Consider the following 23,210-nt stretch of genomic DNA (forward strand, 5'->3'; position numbering starts at 1 on the left):
GAACTGGGGGGAATGACATGTCTCTATACTCATTTTTTACAATATCTGTACATCCTGAGACTGCTGGAATAATTTTAAAACAGGCCTTTCTATCCAAAAGTAAAATTGGCACGTAGCCTTTTGATTCAGTTAACAGATGGTGTATGGTATTTATGAGAACAGTTGTTAAATGCTTTAAAGTGTGACTCACCAGCTGATAGCTGCATATTAATGGAAAGTGGACAGTGCTATCAATTTACAAGTGCTGTATTGTTGAGGGGAGCTGGTTGAGCTGATTTATATAAAGAGTTGCCCTCAGAAGTTCAGAATATTTTTATTCTTTCTCAAAGTACCGTTTTTATGGGGCTGAAACCTGCTAAAGTTACTGAAAAAAATGAAAATGTTTTAAACCAGAAATTAGACCATAGTTTCTGGGGAAAAAAAAATTGAGTTCAGCAGTTAATTAAGTTTATTTTTTAGAATTAACTTCTGAGCTGAGTGATACTTCTAGTTCCTAACTGAAATTATCTAGGGAAAATTAAAATGTGTTTGTGATGCTGGTATCAGTATATGACATATTAGCTGTTAATCAGACCAGCCAGGAGGCATTCATGCCTTTTCTTGGTATGAGTTATGATGGATTTTAGATAGAAATTTGTTTTTCCCATTTTCACAGTCTTAAAGAAACCATTTTGGAGCAATGTGATTAGATTGAAATCAATTCAGGTACTATTTAAAAATCCTTGCTATGAGTTTTTTCAATGAAACACTGTCTGTCAGTTATTTCAAGAGCTGGAAAAACTGCTGAAAGCATGCCACACATTTCATGAAATTAAAAGGACCATAAAACAGGCCTAAACCACAAGACCATGCAAATTATTGTTAAAGCACGTATTTTGTTGCCTTTATCTTGCATTTGTTTAGGTTGCTTTTGTTTGCCTTTAAATGGCAAAACAGCCTTAATGGAAACACTGCAGCTGAAGTGACATCCTCGGCACTGCTACGGCTTGCTGTGGTTCATGTGAACAAAAATAAGCCCTAATATAACTGGAATAAATTTACAGGCCTTGTTCTCTCTGGCCCCTGCGTTGCACAGACAGCCTGGGGCCCAAAGGGAATAGCCCCTGATGGACAGAAGGTGCAGAGTTTAACCTTCTTCCCAGGATCTGGAAGAAGCCAAACCACACCGAGGACCCAAAATGCACCAGACAGAGGGCAGCCCCGAATGGGCCTCTGATTCTTCATTGTCTATGCAGGAATTTCCCATATCTAAAGTTACAATATGGATTTAGGGGCATCCAAGCAAAGGGGGCAGTTGGAAAACAGCAGTGTGGGGCAATGCCAGAGGCTCGCAACAAACCCAGGAGATTTTTAACATTCCCCTGCTGCTCCCATGAATAATCAAACCTTATTTAAACTGTCTGGGGATTTTTTTTTTCTCCTTCAGTTCCCACTAAGCCTTAGTAAGTATAGTGAGATTCTAGTGGGGTCTTTAGCAGAGTAAAGTACTATTTGTGCCATAGGCAACCACGCAGCGTCTGGAGGCAAAGGTTGAAAAGATACATGTAGTATTTGCAGGATGTTACAACACCTTTCTCTTTACTCAGATGCCTGTTTGCTCTTTGACCACGGGGTAACGTAGGGGAGATAGAGAGGCTGCTGCAGGTACTGACCTTCTCAGCTGACCACTGACCCAGAAGCTTCCTCCTAAATCGCTGCCTGTGACGGGTATTTCAGGCAGGGCTGAAGCCTCTCCTGGGTCCCACGTTTCAGCTGCAGAGACACCACCTCTCTGGTAATGGTGCAGATTGGTCCTTTGAAGGCCTCCTCCTGAGGCTGCAACCATACAGCTGTCTGCACACACATTTACCTGCATGTCCAGGTGCCTTCATGCAAGATAATGGGTTTATCCAAGACAATGAGTGATGTGTTTGACAAAAGAGAACGCAAAAGTTGCAATGTCAGAGTTTCAATAAAACTCTAGTCATCCAAAAAAATGTGACAAATAAAACAAATATGAAGTTCAGGGTTGGTCAGCTCAAATATAAATTTGCCTTAAGCCTTCCTTAATATGCCTTTATTTTCATCCAGCTATGGGCCTTCTTTAAAGAAAAGAGAATTAAGCTTCCCACTTCTATCTTTTAAAACCAAATGAAACCTGCAAACTCTACAGGAAAAAGCTGCAAAAATAGAGGGGATGGAGGAACTGATTAATGAGGGAAAAAATACATAGAGCTTGGTGAAGTGGTGGCTCACAGACAATGTGATAAGTCTACAAATATTTGCAGGCTGTAAATACCAAGGACAGGAATTTAGTATGACATAGTCAGGCATAAGCAGGACTAAAAGGAGAGGAAAAAACTATATGCTGGGAGTTGAGGAAAGAGACTTGCCAGTGAGGTGCAGTAGACCTGGGGATTAATAGATGGCATGCACGTCCTGTGGGGAGCTGCACCATGTTGGTAAGTAAGTAGGCTGAGAGAGATGACAGGACTGTTCATCTTGAACTGCTGTGGTAAGGTGACTTGTTAAATCTCAGCCATTACTGCATATATGCTTAGCCTCCGTGTGTTAAACAGAACCTGGCAAGCTGAGTTTCCCAGGCCTGATGTGAATTTCAGCCAGCTGTGCCACCCCTTCCGTGGCTGTGGCTGGGTACCGACACACGGAAGGCTAAGGCAGGTCTCAGGTGTGCTAGTGTGGGTTCGCAGTCCCGCCTGCCACTGCTGGTGGGAATGAGGCTGGATGGGGCAGAACAGTCTCTTTTGGAGGTTTCATCTTGCATGGGACCAAAAAAAGAAAAATGAGGCTAGACCCTTTTAAATCTTGTGGAAAGCTAATGAGGATGGTGGGGTAACAGAGCTGGTGGTCTCATCCCATGACCATACAGGGGAGGTTTCTGCTCGGGTTCCTCTGCCTCACCCTGGCAAGGTCTCAGACTCAGCAGAAACAACCGTTTTAGAAGACTCAACATTTTTTCCTCTGCCTCTCCCCCCAGAGTGCTGCCGGATGATGCATCTTCTTCAGCAGCAAAAGGGGGTGCAAGTTTGTCACACCATGCTGCAGGATGCATCCCCAGGGAGAGCCAGGCAGGCTGACACAGCTCCAACCCCATGCCTGGCCCCGGGCACAGGATCAGGATTGGGATCAGGCAGGAAAACCTCCGGCCAGCCTTGCCCCAGCCACTCCCAGCTCGGAAACCTCTGAACAAAATGTTCCCAGCTGGGAACTGGAAACAAGTTTGCTCCTTGTTGCAGATCTGAAAAAGACCTTACACACCCCAAAGACAATCCCTCTTGCCCCTCCCCACCCCGCCGGCGGCTGATAAAAGAAATTACTTCCACTACAGCTCTTGGCTCTTACTGACGGAGAGTTATTTCCTGCTCAGGGTGCACTAGCCTCGGCCTCTGGAAATGGGAAATTCCACCCTAGAACCGGCGGGAACTTATTTCACTGACTGAAGTCCATCCCGTCTCAGTGTCTTTCTGCGGGATTTTTTCCTCTGAGAAACCGGTGGGTTCTGGGGGTGGAAAAAGGAGCTTTGTTGAAGTTTTTAACCAGCTTGATTATATCCGCCATAGGAAAAGCATTGTAAAATGAGCCTCTAAGTGATTTGCTAATCTACTAAGCTAGAATTCAGAAGCAAAATTAATTTAATTAACCCAGCAAGTTATTCACAGACTAGAGCTAATATTTTTTATTACAGCCAGTCTGCTCTAACCTGCACCCTGTCTGTGAAAGTGAGGCTATTCAATCAAATAAAGCAACTACTCTGAATTAATAAAGCCAGCACTGAGATTATGAGAGGTGCGAGATGGGAAGGCCTTTAGGTCTCATACATCAGCTCGAAAAGGCACAGTTTTCGCACTGGTGTGTTTACTGGTTTCCCTTCCCAGCCTGTTGTGACTTGCAAGTGCGCTTCCAGGAGTAAAAAACAAACGTACAGATGTTGGTTCTTCACGCTCACCTATGTACGGTCTGATTTTTTACTTCGTGCACTGTGTTACTGCTGCAATTTCAACCCGCATTAATGTACATGCGTTTTTCTCACCCCTGGTTCTATGCCAGGGCTGAGCACGCAGCGAGCTGGGAAGCTGTGGGTGTATGTCTCTAAACACGGTTTCTAAGCAGTTCGAATGTCATCAGGTTAAACAGATGCGAGAAGAAAATGACCTCTCTGACTGACAGGCGCAGAGCAAAGCAGCGTGTAGGGAGCTTGCACGGCAGAGCTGGGCAGCTGCATGTGGCAGGCAGTGGAGGCAGAGGAGGAGCAGGGAGCCTGCAGGCAGCCGGCCGTGCGGTGAGGGGAGAGGGTGAGCTTTTGGAGAAAGGGAGGAAAACCCAGACGAGGCTGACACAGTGGGTCCAGAGCACTGCCAGCCCCCCTGTTACAAAAGGCTGGCAATGCCGAGGACTTTTCCACAGTCATGGTCTTGCAGGAATGAGATTTGGAATAAAAAGCCGTAAATGGGGTTAGAATAGCAACTAGGAGAAAAAGTGAAGCATCATTTAATACAATGGGAAACGAGAATATTTTTACTAAAACAGTAAAGAATAAGGCCAAAAGGAGCAGGACACGGTTCTTGGCCTCAGGTTCTGGTGTCCTTACAGCTGGTTTTGCAGGACCAGTGGCACTGAGGTGGTCTGCGAAAGGCTCAACCTTTGCTCCTGCGGCCAAGGTCGCGCTCCCCCACCAGCCCTCCGTTTCGCCTCCCACGGCTGGGTTCAGGGCCCGGCAGACCTGGCTGGGGCACCCCCAGCGCCATGTCTCGCCGACACCCGCGTCCGTTTGGCACCTGGGTCCCACAGAGCATATGCTGCCCGTCACCGGCGTGCAGGCAAGCGCCTTTCCACACGTGCTCCCAAGGTCTCCCGATTGGTGTGCTCCGCAGAAGGGGCCGGTCCTTGTAGTCAGCTCCTGTGCCTATGACAGATGATATTTTTATGCAAGAAAACAAAACCAGGATATCTGATGGACTGCATTATCTTTCCAGACAGCTTGGAGCTACAGCTGCAAAGTAAGAAGTTTTATGCTTAGACTTCAAAACTGTGAGTGGAATTTAAACATCAGTTTTAAACGCCTACTTTTTTTCTTCTTTTTTTTTTTTTACCTTTTTTTCTCTGTGTGTGCAACTTTGCGTGAAGTGTATATATCTGCATAATAACTTTTCATTATCAAGCAAGCTGTTGTGAATTCTCGTCAGATGAAGTAATGATTGTTTTGGAAAACTTCACAAAGTGTTAGCTGCATTTATGGCTGGACTAATAAATGTGTACTGAGGAGGGGGAGGATGCTTTTTTCAGTGAATGCAATTAGGCTAGCTGGAAATGGCTTCAAATTATCTTTTCCACTGGAAAATGTGTTTGAGCAGGACTAGTTGTGCTGAGGGAGAATCTCCTGGGAGTTATCAGCAAATGTCAGGCTGGTCTGTGTGTCTGTCACGGGTGTCATTTGATGTTTGCTTGTGTATGGAGAGGGATTAGGTTAAACCTGCTGTTACCATTATGTGGCACTGCGCTCACTAGATGAAAAATCTGTTGGCACCAGGTGTTAGCAAGCTGGCCAATTAATGATGATTGTGGGAGATTCACTTAAGAGAATATTGTCCACTGTGATGCAGATTTACAGAAATAAATTTAACAGAAGAATACGTAGCACTTACTAGTGCACAGGAGGATCATTCTTGTAGCTGAAATATTAATAACCTGCTCGTTCTTACATGTGTTTGAATAGGAATAATGAAATGCTTTTCTATGGGAGAGCTCCAGGGGCTGATACCCAGGTCAGAAGACCAGACCTGAGCAGCCAGTTTGCGACTCCAGGCTTGTGGTATTTTCACTTTCCTGTGGGAACTGTCCAGGATGGTTTAGGATGACCTCTGTCATCCTATAACATTATTTGATATACAATCTTGAGTGAAAAGACCTATATTTTGGAACTTTTCTTGATTCACTTAGATGATAGTAAAAGCTGAGAGGCATCCTTTAAAAAAAAAATCCTATCTGGATTGTTCCATATCTCTGTCTAGCTACCCAAAACAATCCAACACCCTTCCCAATTTAACATTTATTTTCCTTAGAAAGCAAGCAGCTTCATGCTTCTGTGCCTTGGCAAGTGCATTGCATCAGTTTATACTCCTGTATTCTGGTGGACCCAGGTGAAATCTAAAGGTCATATGAAAAGGGAAATCAGTCTGTTATTGCTAACTAGGTATGGCAGAAATGCCATCCCCGGTGGATCCACCACCACTCATTCTCCATCTGGGCACCTCCAGATCACGCAGCAACACAAAGACCATCCAGGTGAGGTGTGGGCATACAAGTGCATTTCTGCTGAATTAGTCAGAGCACGTAACATGGGATGTGTACCAACTTTGTACAACTGGTGATGAGGCAATTCAGTCCATTGCCTGGTACAAAGTAAATGTCAATATTTCTTTAACAAATGAACTGCTAGAGTAGATCTATACCATTTTGCTACTCTTACATCACTGATTGCAGAGTTTTGTTATAGTGCTGTGATCTCTAAAGTCTGATTTACAGTATCATCAAGCCTTGGCCTGAGTGAATATGACCTTATTGGAAATAATACAGCTATGATAAATGTCCCTTACTTTCATTCCTTTCCTCTATCTTTTGTTGGTCACTACAGCAGGGACACCCTGGGTTTGTCTAATAGAACAAAACACAATGTTTTTCCCAGAGCTGAATTGTCACCGACAGAAAAATGGTCCCACAGAGAAAATAATGAAACTCAACATATTCCAGTCAGAGAGGCCATCTTAACTGATGTGGAGGAAATACTACATACAAGCCATCTGAACCCAAACTGCAAATAAGTGTATAGTGAATTAGTGTCCTGTGTTGAATAAAACTGCAGTGTTTTTATTTCAATAATGTTAAAATCAAACGTATCAACTAATTCTCTTTCCATTTTCTGAAATAGCAAATGAGGAGGAAAAAATAATGATCTAGGCATATACAGCAATGCTTTTCAGTAGCCTGTCTTTTAAATGCTGATAAAGTCCTTAAACCAAAGGGCTTCTATAATCCTTATAATGTAAAATAATTCCCCTACATGTGACATAGTCTGGTTCTTCTTGTTCCCTTAATCTGGCAGTCTTTTCTCTATTAGATATTGCTACCTAGATAGAATGGGCCAGATTCTCAGCTAGGCAAGCATGAATAAAGAATAACTTCACTGAAGTCAATGACATGACCCTGGATTTGTTCCAGCGTGACCGGAGTTGGAATGTGGCTCCATACATGCAGCTGCCAGGCTAGGGGAGGAGGTAAACGAAGAGCTGCTGCAGTTGTACATGTTGCTCGCAGAAGGATGGCTGCAGTCCTGCCAGCTTCCAGTTGTGCTTTCACCTGCAGCTTCTTCCAAAAGAAAAGATTGAACAGCGCAGTCTCCCTTCTATCCCACCAACATTACTTCAGTTAATATCTCTTCAAATGATGCACGGTTTTGCAGAAAGGTGCTAAATCCAACTACTTGCTGTCATGCCTTGTCTAATCCTTTGACAGGTACCTCAAGCAAGAAAGTGCATGTCTTATTCTATTGTCTTTCCTCCTGCTCAGAAAGATTTTAGTTTTTTCTTGATAATTTTTATGTTTATGTAGTTCTTTACTGGTGATGTTGTTTTAGGAAGCTTGGATTCTTGCTGTGAAAGTGCTGCCCTCTGTGATACTCTGAGACCTAGAAGCTGCTTCCCCATTCCTAGAGAAAGTTCTGTTTCCACATCTGTTTTGTGATGATAACCACAGTGTTCCCATGGCCACCTACCCAGCAAAATAACTCCCAGGTCTTTGTCGTGGAGAGACTAATGGGATTATTTTGTACTATAGGTGGGGCTTCCTTACAACTGCTTTGATTTCCCTGTTCTGCGTGCTAGGCTAGTCCAGAGCTGCTGCCCTAAGGAGAAGAGGTTTTGTGTGACTATCTGCAGACTCTGTCCTATCTCCTGAAATTCATCCCAAAGGCATAAATTGGCCGTATTTCAGATGGGAAAGCCAGCTCATACTGCTATTGCTGGTCAGAAATGGCTGGTTTGTACCTCTCCTGCTGCAGCTAAAGAACTGAATTTTGTGATATTTTTACCAATAGCAATTCATCTCTGCTAGCTGGAAATGCCAAAGCTGCAAAAGGATCTTAAGGGGAGGACTCTGCATAGGGTCTGGGGTGAGGCTTGTTTCCTAGTTGCTCTGAATGGGAAACAAAGTCGTAGTATGTTCCAATTTTAAGGAGTCCATTACAAGTGCTACCTGCTCTGTGGGTTTCCGGGGACACTCCAGTCTCCAAACACTCAGCATCACCAAGAAAAAAACACCAACAAAGCCAATAGGCACAGGGTGCCTGCTCTTCTTTGGTGCTTCAGAAGTTCCTAGAATGAAGTGTGCTTATATCTACTGCTGAAGTGGGGATTAGATGAAGCTAAGGCTCAGCTCAAATGTAGCTAAAATAGTTTCTTTTGAAGTACTTTTTATCATTACTCAGATTTTTTTGCTATGTGGGCATGTTCTCAACAATAGCACTCTATTAGTCCAAAATAACTTGCTAAATTCTGTCTGTATGGGCACAAGATTTACCCCATAAACAAAATATGTATGCAGCCTAATTACCAAAATTCTATAAAGATTTATAATATTTTATCAAAACTTTAAAGTTTTATAAAATCCTGCCCTTTAAAAGTATTCAGTATTCTGTTGCATCTGGTGCTGATGTCAAGAATGTATTTTGGCTGTTATTTTGGAATAAGTAGTTCCACTAGGAAACTAGAAAAATATGCCTGATATTTTATTTTTTAAATGAATATTCTGCTTCCAAATGTGCATTTGTGAGATGGGGATATTTGTCATGCAGCTAGTCAATAAGGGCTATGAAAGGGATCAAGCAGAAGAAGAGAAGCAGCGGCTTAGCACATACCAAAGAGTCTGAAAATTCGAGGAGGTTTGTGGACCTAGGAGATAACACCTTGGCTGCAACACTGCTAATATCACTGTTTTCACAGGCCCGAGAAGTATCACACTATAACCTCATAAAATCTTTGTGAAATTGGGGCCTTTGAGTCACCTGAGAGAAGCTGTCCAGAAGCAATGTGTGAAAGGAAGGGAGTTACAGGGCAAAGGAAAGCACTGAAAAAACAGACTCATGCTAATACTACACAAATGCATCTTGAAGTTGAAAATGAGAAAGGACAAAAGCTGGCAAGGGGAAAGATGAGGGTATGAGTAAGAGTCATGTACCTCTGATGTTGTTTTTTACCCTTTGTGCTATGTGTTTCATGCCTAAGGGTGAATGAATAATATTGTTTTGAAGACAAATTACGTTACCTTAATTAATGCATAATACATTGTTTTGAAGACAAATTAAATTACACTAATTAAATTGCTGGTTGTGGCTTCTCTGAAAAAAGGTGTATCCTTGTGTCAAAGGTAGGTGCATCATTTTGGTTCTCACACTTGTAAGGGGGATGTGCAGGGTAGGAGGGAGGTGCCCTGCCGAGCAACCCAGAACACGAGCTCTCCGGCTCTGTCCAGAAAAATTAGAGGGATCCCAAATGCAGTTGATCCCCAAACCTTTACAACCACAACTGGATTTTTCAACACTGAAACCCCAGGTCTCTCAGTGCCACTCCGTTATGTCCTGAAATTACAGCAGTGTGAACGGCATATCTGGCCATCACAAAAACCCCTACCTGTTTAAACAGTTTACCTTTCATACAGATCCAGCAACTGGTATGGTTTAAGTTATGCCTGTCCCTCTGTGGAAAGAGGTCTAAGAGCCCTGGCCCTGGCATATTATTGCAGTGACAGAAATGGAGGAATTCAGTATATTTTAAACAGGGGGCATTTAGAGACCTCAGCTGTGAGCAAAATAGTGGGACTGACTCTAGTATTTTGGAGTTTAGCCAAAGAAAAAAAAGTCTGAAAATAATTTGGGGTATTGTCTGTCATCGTCTCAAGCTGAAACTTTAAATTCCAGTCCATATACTTATACCTTGATACATATCTTTACACCTTTATATCTTTCCACTTATCCTCATGTCTTCATACCTATCTTTATTAACTAGCAGAATTTAGGCCCACCTAATTCAAATTCTTGGAAACAAATGTGGATTTATCTTTTGTGCAAGCTAGGATTCTAGCCTTGATGTTAACCAAGAAAAAAAGCATCTCAAAAGAAAATCCAGGAAACTGAAATGGAAAATAATTAAAGACAATATAAACATTCATGATTTTTAAGTACTTTGTGAAGTTTTTAATGGGTGGCTGGAGCAGAGTCCAGTTTTGGGTTAAGCAGTGTTGCAAATCCACTAAACCTAATGGGAACAGAAATAACATGTAATTAAGGTGCCCTCAGACACTTTGTAAACTCTTCAGAGAACTCCCTCCTGTGTAATTCCTGCCTTTGAAACATTCTGCACCAAAGCACAGCAACACCAACCACACACAGCCCAGGCTGGGGAGGAAAGATAAGGATACTCTGCCCGTTGTATCAAGACAGCAATATGAGGAAAGAGGACTGTGGCTATATTTGCTGGAACTTGGTGGGGGTTAACGTTTAAAACATTGCAAAATGCCATGAGACCCGTGATGCCAATACAGGATTGGGATATCAGTATCAGCGTAGTCCAACATGCCTGAACACAGGCATCGGTGTTAAGGATGCTTACGCTGTTGGTATTTCATCATGTTAATTGCAATAATACCTAGAGGTTAATCTCTGCTGTGCCAGCTGCACATAGTCCATGGCAGTACACCTACACAATGTGTCTGTACTCCGCAGGCCCCGCTCGAATCACAAAAAAATACCCGTGGCCTCAGGTTTGAGGTGCTTTAAGCAACCCTGCCTGGCTGCAGGCCAGAGGTGGGTTATAACCCCGCCCACTCCTGGTGCTAAATCTGAGGCCTTACTTGAGCACTGTGTTTTCCAAAGGCCTTTCCACAGCTTCCCCCGAGGAAAGAAAAAATTTTACTCTCTCTGTCAGGAATATGTGGGTGTGAAACCCTGCAGGCTGGGGAGTGACAGAACTGCATCCTGCCACGTCCACAAGTGCCCTCACCCCCAGAAGCATTGCACAGGCTGCAGGAGGCACAGCCACTGCTCCTTCCCACGCTGCCCCTGATTTTAGTGAGGGGGATCTCAGGGGATGCTCTGGTACTCCTTCCAGCCTCTTGGTCTTGGTGGAAGAGCGCTGTGTTGTCCCTCGGGCACCATTGCACTCAGTTACTCCATCACGTCTCCAAGGAACTTGGGCACCAAACTTCAACACCTTAAATTATGCTGCTAGGATCAGGAGCCGTGAAGCTTCAGGTGGACATCCAAGTCAGGCATGCTAGAACTCACCCAGAATTTCCAAGCAAGTAAGGAAAAATAACATTCCTCTTAATGTTTTCAGGTCTTGTAATCTCCATCCCAACATGGACTAAACAAACAAAAATACGGATGTTAGCGGAAGGGGATGCCAAAGGGTAGGATGCTTTATATGGATTATTTGCACGCACAGCTCGCCTGGAGTCAGGAGCAGTGATTTCAAATGCTGCCAGCTTAGCTGCCCAGTCCTGAAGCAGAAAGCAGCATGCCTCTTCCACGTCCTCAATACAATTCTCTGCAACATTAAAGTTCTCAGTCTGTAAGTGATATATTTACTCTTCATTGCTGCTCTTCATCGGGGTACAGAGACCTTGTGATGTATGCACTGTACCTTTGTTACATTTTGAAGTTCACTTCAATTTGCTTTTTCCCCCAAAACCTTAAATTGCAAAATGCTTCTAGGAGACATCTCCATGGGATTGAGATGCTGCTCCATACCCTTTGCAAATGTAAATTAACTAATCTTGCAGGAGTAATTTGCAGAAAAGTAATTTCCCTTTATCATGACAAAAAGTATTGCAGTATGAGAGTAATGACTACAATTTAAGCAGCTATGAATTGTGCATTAGGGAGCTCTAGGCCTGAATATTGTTCACAATGAAATTTAAATTGCATTTTTTCTGCATCTAGCTGTTTATAAATAACACTGCAGTTGCAACCACAATAGTCATTTTTGTCACCAATTTCTTATTGTCACTGACAGTAGAGATAAAAGATCTAGCTAGCTGATGGTCAGTGCAGTAAATAGAGGTTAAAATAGTCTATTACACTGAAATTTCACTAGAAATGAGAACAAACCAAAACCTTAGATACAACCCTAGCATGAAGTGTAACCTAAGCAAACACTTAGCAGCTAGGATCTCTTTCAAAGGCTGGTAATTTAAAAAAGAAAAAAAAAATATGATATAAGGATCCTTGAACTCTGTCATATAAACTGATATTTCAATATTTCAATGCAAATCAATTTCTGGCTTGGACCTGACTCTCAGCCTACCTGGCAACCGTATTTAGATGCGGAAGAATAAGTAGTTTAATATATATTGTAGTAGCCTCCAAAACCTTCTGCATCCTGCACACTGAAGTACCAGCACAGGTGTGCTGTAAGCTCTACAGCCTTCAGTCATTTGTAATGCACTCCATGCCAGCATCCATAGTGCAACAACCCCCTCTGACTGTGCAGGCATTCCACGTGCGTACTGCTGAAATCCTTGATTTACAGTTAGCTTGTGAGACTGATCTTCCTGTGAATAAGGGATAACTAAGGGACGGTCCTGCTTGTAGTTTTGATATGGCTATTTTTACAACTCATCAGCATGGAAGAGTATGCCAGAAATCCTCTTTCGACCATGGCAGATCTTCCTGGAGGGTTGGAGCACAGGGTCTGGCACCTGTTCTTTGTATGTGTTTTACTATGTGTGGACATGAAACCTGCAAGGGCATTTCTTAACAACGTCAGGGCAGGTTAAGCTGCTCATGCAGCTGCAGTCACAGCCATCTCCATGCTGCGTTTTATAGGTGGGGTGAAGCATGGGCTGTCCTTTACCCGATGGAATGTGATGTTGGAGCCGCAGGTGGTAAAGGCAGTCACATCTGCAGCAGGAGTGTGCTTCAGAGGTCTTCAGCGCATTTCCTCCAGCCCAGGTGCCATACGTACATACCCGGCAGCTCCCAGTTCTTGGAAATGCTTTGTCTGAGAAATGCAGCGCTGCCCAAATGGTAGGAGAGGAATGCGATAACGTGTTTTCTTTGTATATATTTAAAATATCTTTATTTGCTCTACAGTTGAGCCATCGCCCTCTAATTTCTCACTGTTTTTACAATAGAATGAGTCCTCAACAGAGGGTTTCAAAGAGAAAAAAGTGTGTTGAGGCAGGGGGTGGGTTTGGTAAAGCAGACATAGGAGATGACATCAAGAAATGCAAAGCAAAGCAGACATGAGCATTGCTGTATGATGTGTGTTGGCTCGACTAAATGGAAATGAGCATCTATTACATTTTTATAAACCAGGCAAAAATAATCACAGGTAGAGATAGACTAGCTTCAGTGTAAATACAAGCTCTGCTGCATGCTCTTCTGTGATAATGGGATAATTTACTAATGTAAAGAGCTTTTTTCCTGCAGTCTGTGAATTAGCTAACATAGCTGTGTATGCAAGATATTAAAAAAAAAAAATACCCTGGTTTTGTAATGGCCCTCACAGGGAAGGAGTAAAGGATCTAAAAGATCAGCAGAAAAAAAGTCAGGCTGAAATAGCAACAAAGAAGCAAATGAATAATTTGTGCACGCAGGACTCTTCTGTATTTTTTTTTTTTTTTGCAAATGTCGCTAACTCTGTTTTGTGTTCCTCTGACCCTTTCTTACCACTCTGCAACTTTAGAGAGGTACAGATATCACAACTGCCTAATGCCTGTGAGGGAGCAAAAGCAATAAACAACCTAAAGATGCAGGTCCCTATGCTGTCAAAAAGGCATAAGATCATGATGAATGGAAGAAATAGTTTAATGTGGTAGCTGGTGGGAACTTACCTTGAGAAAAGAAATATTCAATGAAAACATACACCTTGAAACTGGTTGTAACTGAAAGCCACTATAGTACAGCAAATTTGAAACCTTTTAATAGTGGTTAAAGTATTTTCCCTTTAACTGAGACCAGCATATTAGCTTCAGTCTGAGAATAAATATTTTGGGTCAAGGATTTTTTTATAGGAATCTATAATTACCTTTGCAATATTGCTGGTATCCATCTACTTAGCAAAGACTCTGACTTTATTAGCTATTTAATCATCTGAAATACTCTATTACCAAATGCTCAGGGAGAACAATGTCTCTGTCAGATTCTGCAGCTGTTGGGTTGTGTGTTTAATAACCTGTTATATTTCAGACCCTGTAGAAATTAGTCACTGAAACTTTTCTTCTTTTAATCAATCCCCAGATTAAAGATATGGCCAAACTAAATCTTTCTTTGAAGCTAGCTTCACAGAGTTTTCATCCTCACCTAAGATTTAGATTACCTCAAAGTCTGTCAGCAATCTGTGCTCCTCCAAAATGTTTAAAACTTGTGCTTTTAGGGTCATGTCCTTGCGTGTGTGGCAGCTGATGGGGACTCTGCCCCCACCTCAGCAGGAGCAGGGATGGGGAACTCCTGGAGCTGTGACTCCAAGTCCGCTGGAGAGCCGTGGCATCCGCATGTGATCTGGCCAGTGGCCCTATCTGATGATGAACTTCCAAACTGCCAAGAAAATGACGGAAATAAGGCCACACCTGTCAGTGGGGATGTAGCTCTGATGTAAATGGGAGTGACTGACTCCCAGCCCCTTTCCCCCTTTCTCCATGAGGCTGCCTGCTAGAGAAAGCCTCAGGCAACAAGACTGCAAGCTGGGGAAATACTATTCTCCATGTTCTGGCCAGCTCCGTGTCTTTCCTCCAGAAGACACTAAGGGGACAGAACTGCAATGGGCAAGTCTGCAGAAGTCTGGCAGGGCTTGGAAAGTATGCAAGAATGTTAGAGACCATGTACCTGATTCTCCTGGTAAAGCTGCACCCATAAATAAATCCCACATCTTTTCTGCACGCGAGGTGTCTCTGGCCAAGTTAGTCAAGGAAGCCAGCCTTTGCTATGCTATTTGGCTAACAGCTCTGGGGCTGAGTCAGTGTCAACAGCCTGTAGAGCCAAGACAGCCAAGAAAGGCTTCCAAGGAGCCCAAGCCTTGTAGGCCAGCACAGTAAGGACACAGAAACACTGGGATTCAGAACAGGGAGGGTAACTAATCCTAGTCTTCATCTAAAATAGCCAATTATACAGCTGAGGAATGAAATAACCTAGTATCTAGTTCGTTCCTCTGCCACTGCCATTCTCTCCGTTGCATTCCTTTGCCATGAGTTCAGCCCATGGTGTCCCCCCCCGCCCCATTGATGATCCCAGATTAAGCTGGCTGAACGGCACGGAGTAAGAGGGAGAATGCTGCTTTTCACAGATTGCAAACCAAGACCACTGGTTTCCCAAGTGTTAGGACTCCAGGGACCCCAGGGCTTATGGCTGGTTGGGGAAGGTTCTGCAGCTGCCTGGAGGTGGGAAAACAGATCTGAGTTCTTATTTTTATGTTGTTAATGAGAGATCAGGGTGGGTCTCTACAGCTGGAAAGAAAAAGGGCAAATGGAGGTCAGGGTTATTACACTGATTCAACAGATGTCTCCTAGGCTTCCTGGAGATGATGGTAATGAGAGCAAATAGTCTCTAGCCCTGCCCATAGTGAAGACTTTCTATGTTAGCAGGACTTTTCTTCATGGTACAGTGACCGCGCTGACAGTCACACAGCTTCACAGCCCCACCTTGATCCACACTTATCTGCACTGAGGGTTGGGGAGATAAGATAGTAACAAAAAACAACAGGTAGAAGTAGAAGTAGAGAGTAGAAAGCAGAAGTAGAAACAAGAGTCCACATTCACCTAACCGCTGTGAGGTGAGCATGAGCTGCAGGGCACCACAATAGAAGTAAGTTTCAAGGAGAGATTTTGAGGATGAGTTTACTAAGGTAGCTGTATTAAAAATTAAAAGTTAACTATATTTGAAGTTTTTAACTATATTAAAAACTATGTTTAAAGTTTCCTAAGTTAACTTTGCACGTGAGTGGAAGGAAAGCAAGAGAGGCAGACGATAGACTGGAAGTTGAATCTGCTGCTGTTAGCTGGGCAAAGAGAGGAACAGTCAGTCTCGTAAGCTGTAAGATTTGATAGAAAAGGTGAGCTCAAAAGGAAGGACCTTACAGGGAGGTACACAAATCAGTGTCTGGGGGGGGATGAGAGAGGATGACAAGCTGATCTTCTGAAACCAAGACGAAAAGAGCTTTGTTTTGTATGGATTTAAATGAGGTAGTTTGGCGGGTGTTTGAATATTGCAGTGAGGATGGGATGCTGGCCTAAAATTACCAGGATCTGACCTTTATAGAGCAAGATACAAGCATAGTCAGCCTAGAGAGAGGACCCTTTTGGTGATGCCTTGTGGGCTGTTGCATTACCATGGCAGCAGTAAAATGAAGGACAAGAATGTCCAAGCAACATTTTAGTGGCATTGCATCTAACGTTAAATCTGTCAATAGCCCACTTACATCATACTGCAGGGTAGTCCTAATTATCTGAATTACTTTCTTTAGGAAGACTGAGGTGCCTTTTGCCCTCAGGTAGTGTCCAACCTTCCCACGTCTGGTTTCTGCACATTCTCAAAACTTCTGCTTTCTGTCCAGCCTTCCAGTTGCTTGAACATTTTTTGCCCCTTTCTTCATCTGGATCTTTTTCTGTGCTGGCTTTTCTTTCTTGGTGCCTAATGCACGTGTTATCATATCAACTATGGCATATTCTCTGAATTAATTCTTCTTTAAAGCACTTTACTACTAGGTAGCTCTCCAGGGAAAACTGCATCTTGCACAGTTGTCTGTTTCATTTATCCCAAAGCACATCCTCACCCAAGTTTGAGCACATCTGTTTCACATCTCCTTTATCTGATGTCACTTCTCAGCCCTTCCCACTTTTCTTCTTCCTGCTCCATTGTTTCAATTCTCTATGTTCATCTGATTTACGCTGTCAGCTCTGCCAATGCTATCTTAATTATGGAGATTTACTCCACAAAGATGGAGTAAGAGGAGTTATTCTGATATTGCTGATACACCAGGATCTGAATCTGGGACTGTTTTCTTTCTTTCAATAGTATGCGTGATTTTGGCAATATAACTGGATAATAACCTGCTTTCCTTTAGCGTAATCATAACATTTTTAGAAGGTGAATTCTGGAAAAAACCCTCCTTATTGCAATTGTCTGTGTAACAAACAATGTCATCTGGCAAGCACGAGTCACTAAAGAAGCTTCCAGTCATAACTGGGAATAAGATGGTATTCCCTTTTGTGTAAGTCATTGAACCAATGTGACAGACAGACTAGCCTTCAGTGGCCTACAACAGGGAAAACTTTAAAGACTAAATTTGTTCCGAAACATTTAAAAATACTTTGAAACTTCGAATCTTAGGAATAAGGAGGAGATTGGTCATTGTACCCAGAAGATGCAAAGCTACAGTGTAAATCCTTCAGTTCATCAAGAATAAAATATTTTTCCATTAAATATAGCTTGAACCTTCCCTAGTGCTTCTTTTCCATCTGATATTCAGCTCACCAAAGCTACATTTTCTCAAAGCATCACAGTGGCTGAAAGCACAGTGTGGCTTCTTGCCAGATATTATGATTTAAAGGTATTTGTATGCTTACTTGACTTGCTTTGAATGGACATAACTGCTGGGTTTTGTACTGTCAGCTCCTTACATTCCTGCAGCAAACTCTTTCCTGTTACGCTCCGGGTCTCCCAAGCTCCTTGCCTCTACAGGTTAGGGGACACTGAAAAAATGTGTAACCCTAGAGTGCGATGACAGCTTCTGCAAAGCATGTTGTTGACTGTGCTGATTTGAGCAACAACGGGTCCATCGGGGAGTTTAGCCGTGTGTGTGGAGGCTGCCCAGGAATGTCTGCTGGTGAAGCAGTTCCCCGGCCAGTGATGCCTTGTGTATATCTGAGCTGACTCACAGATGGGAGGGAGAGTCTCCAGAGCTGCTGAGGTCCTCTGCATGAGATATCCACACAGCTTTCTTCCATGGGACAGAGGGGAAAAAGAGAAGGGATGCAAATAAGGGTCTGTATACCTCCATAAGTAATAAAAGGACAAAGAAATCCTTTTGCTGAAGCTTGGTTGCCTGATTGGTGCACTCAGTGCAGCTTGGGGGACAGTGCAGCACAAAAGCTGTGGATGGGAAGCACCTGCCGACTGTACATGTACATTTTCTTGCAGGCTGCACCCTGCTTGACGGCCATCGCCTTCTGCTGTGATATGTGGCTCAACCCTTTTCCCAGCTACACCATGGCTGTCAGGAGGTGGCATCAATAAAGGAAATCAGCTGTCATCTGACATGGGTAGAACACTGACAGAGATTAAAAATATTTCAAAGCCATTCAGCATCTCCTCTTTTCTGTGAGGATTCACTTCTTCTGGTCCTTGTGGTCTCCCTGACCTTGCCACGTGTCTGTGAGCTGCTGATACTTCAGCCATGAGTTATGACAGAAGTTATGGATCTGTGCAGCCCTGTTTTATGATGGTGATTTATCGTTTGTATTACAGTCATGCCTTGAGGCCTCAAGCAAGATCAGGGGCTCATCGTGCTAGTCACAGTATAAACATGTATTAGGGGACGGTCCTGCTCTGAAAAGATCACAAACAAAAGGTGGGAGCAGGAACAAAAACCCAAAGATGTGAAGTGCATTCCCCAAGGCAACCCAGGAGTAAGTACCAGGGCAGGGAGCAGCAGCACTTGTGTCCCTTGGCTCCTGCCTGCCCCTGTCCACAATGGGCTCTGCTGTCTGCTGCTCCTCCATGTCCTCCTCACCAGGGGCTGTGCAGGGGGTGGCATGTTCCTCCTTCATTATGCCTCTGCCTATGGCCTGAAATCAGGCACAGCATTCGGGGAGGCACATCTCTGCCTCCTCCACACCCGTGCTGCAGGTAGACTGGTGCCCACGCAGACCACTGCTTCTGCTGTGCTTCCAAAATTATTTGCTTTCCATTATTTTTTCACCATTGAGCTGACAGTCATTGCTACCAGCAGAGTTGTTGGTTATCGCTTCCAAACTGAGAACAGATGGCTTCAGGCCTTTTCAGAGCAAAATAAAACAGGTAACTTAAAACAATTGCTGTGTTAGCTATAGATGCAAGATCGCTTTGGTGCAACAGCAAGGACGACAATGTACTAAACTAAAAGCACAGAGACATACTATGGGACAGCTGCATCCTACCTCCACTTATGGGTCTTGGATCTCACTTCTGGCTATGCTTAAACACTGTCCTTGCTTTGCCTTTGCAGCAGTTAGGGGATAATTGGAGTGCAATGTTTTTCCTCCTTTTGTAATTGTTATTGCACTTGGCATTATGACCGAAGCTGTTCCCTACATATAAAAACGCCATTTCCAGAGCTTAACCTGAAAGCTGGGTGTGTGGGCTAGCATCAGTCCTGTATTTATATGAATTATACATTGAATTTTGCTTTGAAAACATCGTGAGCTAATTCTCCTGAACTGTGAAACTCTATACAGGAAAGAAAAATGAGATGCAGACTTAGCCTGAAGATTTTAAAAGATGGAAAAGCCAGACTGCACTTATGAAAGCACTTGGTTATGCCCTTTAGGAAAACACGGAAATAAAAATACTGAGAGCTGCTCTGACTCTCACTGCTGGTAGGAGTACCAGTACAGCAGTCAAGAGTAGGCAGACATGCTGAGATGATATTAGGGTGACAGGTAGGTAGTAAATTGTGGGGCCCTAGTGAGCTGCGAGGGCTGACAGGAGACTCTCTGATGCTGGCTGGACTCCAAGGCCTGCTAGAAGACGCAGAAGATGCTGCTCCCAAAGAACCTAGAAAGCGTGAGATGCATCTAAGGGCAATAGAAACGTTGGCAGGCCCACAAGGCCACAATCAGAGCCACACAGCAGGGCAACCTGCCCTTCAGTGAGTTTCTGTAATGAGGAACGTGCCAGAGAGTGGCACGACTTTTATCTCCAGGCAAACACTCAGGCATTATCTTGCAATATCTGAGCTGTCTTTTGGTGCTTTCATGACAAAAGTGTTTACTCCAGTTTATGCAAATATATCCTCCATTAGCTTAAAATTAACACTGCAACTGTGGCAGGTGGGGCCAGGCAGACATTTTCTATCTACTCAGCCATCAGTGTAGTTCAAGGGCACAGCAAAGAGCTGAATCACAAATACATCCAGGAGTGTCTGCAAAATGTAAGAATTCCTCTTTTCCACTCACAGCTGGGGAGTGCCCAGACTTCCCAGCCCCACCTGCGTCTTTCCCAGGCATGTTCCACCAGTTGCTGTGTATGTTTGTGACTCTTCTCTCTTCATAACACAGTTCAGCCAAGGCTCATTATAGCTGCATGATACTGCCACCATGTAATACCATGAGGAGTAGAGACTCTCCGCACAAATGTGTTTAACAGATTTTATACCACTTCATTCTTTTATATGAATGCAAATAAAGTCATAGTAAGCAATCTCTGCATCCAGTCCATTCTCCTGGCTAAGCAGTCCACCAGCACCTGGTTCCTCATCCCCAGTAGGAGCTTTGCTGCTGTTGGATTCAGAATTTTCCATTAATTCCCTGTTGCCATCCATCAACTCATGAGTTTGAAATTTTCTGCCATCGCCTGAGTAAAGTAGTCATTGGTGTTTTCTCCAGCTCCTTCAAAGAGGGCTGGTTCCTGAACCAACATTTATTACCAGCACAACCCTTTTTCTGATAATGAAAAAACAGTCACTCAGTGTTTTCCATGGTGTGTTGTCTACTTAACATCCCCATCCTTCTTTTTTTTATTCCTTCTGTAAAATGGATGCAAGGGGTGGTGCTGGCCTTCTTTGCAGTCAGTCAAACCACTGCCCCATGCCTCAGTGCAGATGCCATACACGCTACGTACTACTTTATGCATGGAGAAGCAGCCTCAGCCCAAAATGAACCATCAGACAAATCTGCTCACACCAGACATTTTTATGCCTTCTCTATGTGAACCAGCTATTGACAATCCCAGCTCCTTGGGCTGGTTTTCCTTTCCCTTTGTCATCAGAGATGTGAGGGTGATCTAAGCTTCTTCAAGTGCGAGACACAGAGCAAGTAGGACACAGAATTTGATGTCACCAGGCTTTGCTACTTCCACTTTTTAGGGAGAAAATCACTCTCTGATGTGGCACAAGGTCTGTAAAAGAGCTTGGCAGGAGCTCCCTTTGGGAAATCTGGCAGAACTGAGCTGCCTCTGGGGCTCCTCTTCACTGCCCGAAGCTCAGACACCCAGTCGGCCATGAGGATTCCCTCCTGGTCAGAGCAGGGGTTGAACCCCTTCTTTAAAAACACACAGAAAATACAACACCTACAGCAGCATGAAGAAGTGCGGGGATCAAATCAGCATTGTTGACTCTTGTAGAGAAATACCCATAAACATCCTGGCTGCTGCACTTCTCGTGGGCTGTTAGCATTTACCAAACAACTTAATGCTACAGCATCAGCCAGTGACGTCTTGCAGACTGGATCACAAGCATATTCACTGACTGCAGTGGCACTGCTTATAGGAATAAATATTATACCTGTGAGGTGGAAATGTGTTACTAAAGCCATAAAGATAACAACATTGCTCCTAAGTGGACAAATTTAGTGCAGTATCTGTTACTGTTAAATGGCAAAATTACAGTTGTTACAATATGGAGATGTAAATATAATTGTGTATAACATTGTGTAATCATTAAAATCCTTATAAATTTTGCGCACTCAAATTAAGCACAAGCGACTACTGCTTGACACCTGAAACATTAACATAATATTCATGCCATATGGTTGGCATTTTCTGTTTCTTATATCTGTCACTCTTCATTCTTGTCAGCTGCTCAAGAGAACTTGCCAGATAATGTCTGCACCATTGCCAAAAATGTCTAACAGCTGGTGTGGTACTGGTTAAACACTCTGTAATGTTTCAAACTTTAGTGCTCCCATCAGTGCATTAGAGAGCTGGTTCTTGGAGCAGATGCTTAGCTTTGTTTTTAAATTAACTTCAGTCTGCTTTTGTGTCAGTGGTGTGTTTTTATGCTCCATCATGCTGCTGCCTTCTGGAGATAAATGAGCTTGAATGCATCCTGGCTCTGACAGCCTTAAAACACATAAATTGGCATGATAAAGTCTGTGTTAAAAATGCACTCTGTTCTCTGTTTCAGTACCTGACATGGGCTTGGGGGTTGGATTTGGGCTGCAAACTTACAAGGACCAGTTCAGACCATCTTTTAGCTCAGGTGGTGTTATCTTAAAATTTCTCTTGTCTATGCGATCCTCCTTACAGCACAGAGACGTGTATGTGCTCAATGCCCTCAGTGCCACTGGCTGCCAGAGCCCCTCTGTGAGCCAGAAATGGGCATGGAGCCAATTCTAAATGCCCAAATGAGTCTCCTGAGAGACCCAAACTGTAATGTGGGCTTAAAGCACACGCACTGCAAGGGCATGGTCCAGAGCTCTGCCTCCCCAAGCTGGGGAGAGGGCAGCAGGGTCCATACTGGCACCTGGGCTTGCAGCTGGAGTGCAGCTCCGGAGCCTTAAGCCCACCTTCATCTTGTAGGGTTTGAGGCCACTGGTGGAGGACTGGGAGCAGGAGACACATTTTTGACTCTGTAAATACCCTTTAAAACAGTGCTAGTGACTAACCCAGGAATTCTCTAATATCTTCTGTATGGAAATCAGTGCGAACTCTGAATGTGCTGAAATCTATGTAGTTAGGTGATTTACATATTAAGATTTATGATGAACCAGACATATGAACACCATGAATTAAACAAACATCCAATTTCATAAACAATCTGATTTTATGGAGAGCATATGCAGTTCCCTTGGGGCTGTGAATTTAAAAGGCTGATTTACGCCTTTGGAAAAGAGGACTCTGCTTTTCCATTTTGCTCTTCTTTTCCTGGAGACAAGGAGTTACCTTGCCTTTTACTCCTTCGGGTTCACTTCCAAACGAAGCCACTACCCAGTTAAAACACTGGGTTGAATGGAGGGCATTTACTGAGAAATTGCTAAAACATCCTTTTCTCCCCAGATGGCTTTGCAGGGAGAAAAATGGGGAGAGAAGAGTGCTGAAGAGAGGAGTCCTCTGCCCCTCCAGAAGTGGGCAATTTGGTCCTGCTAGTCTGCTTTACCTCATGTAGGCAATGACCTAATACCTGTCCTTTTTACAGAGAGGCATTTTAATTTGTGCTACCTTTTGGCATAGGACACCATTTCTGAACTGG

The 23,210-nt window shown here is 43.6% G+C and overlaps 1 protein-coding gene across 7 annotated transcripts in view; it reads left to right on the top strand.

Annotated features, from left to right (window-relative positions):
- Positions 1–2,338: 2,338 nt before the first annotated feature.
- The window catches only part of STARD13 (StAR related lipid transfer domain containing 13), a 308,987-nt gene continuing 288,115 nt past the window's right edge, over positions 2,339–23,210 (top strand). Inside the window, exons 1-3 of one of the 7 annotated variants that reach the window (XM_064441027.1) lie at positions 2,340–2,441; positions 2,978–3,492; positions 4,974–5,028. The gene's annotated coding sequence lies outside the window, so the exon portion shown is untranslated. Of the gene's footprint in view, positions 2,442–2,977; positions 3,493–4,296; positions 5,029–23,210 lie in introns of those variants that run through there. The other 6 variants (XM_064441028.1, XM_064441029.1, XM_064441031.1 and 3 more) reach the window with 6 other exon arrangements.

The sequence above is a fragment of the Phalacrocorax carbo genome, chromosome 1 (genome assembly GCF_963921805.1).
Source record: "Phalacrocorax carbo chromosome 1, bPhaCar2.1, whole genome shotgun sequence".
In the NCBI taxonomy this organism is placed as follows: Eukaryota; Metazoa; Chordata; class Aves; order Suliformes; family Phalacrocoracidae; genus Phalacrocorax; species Phalacrocorax carbo.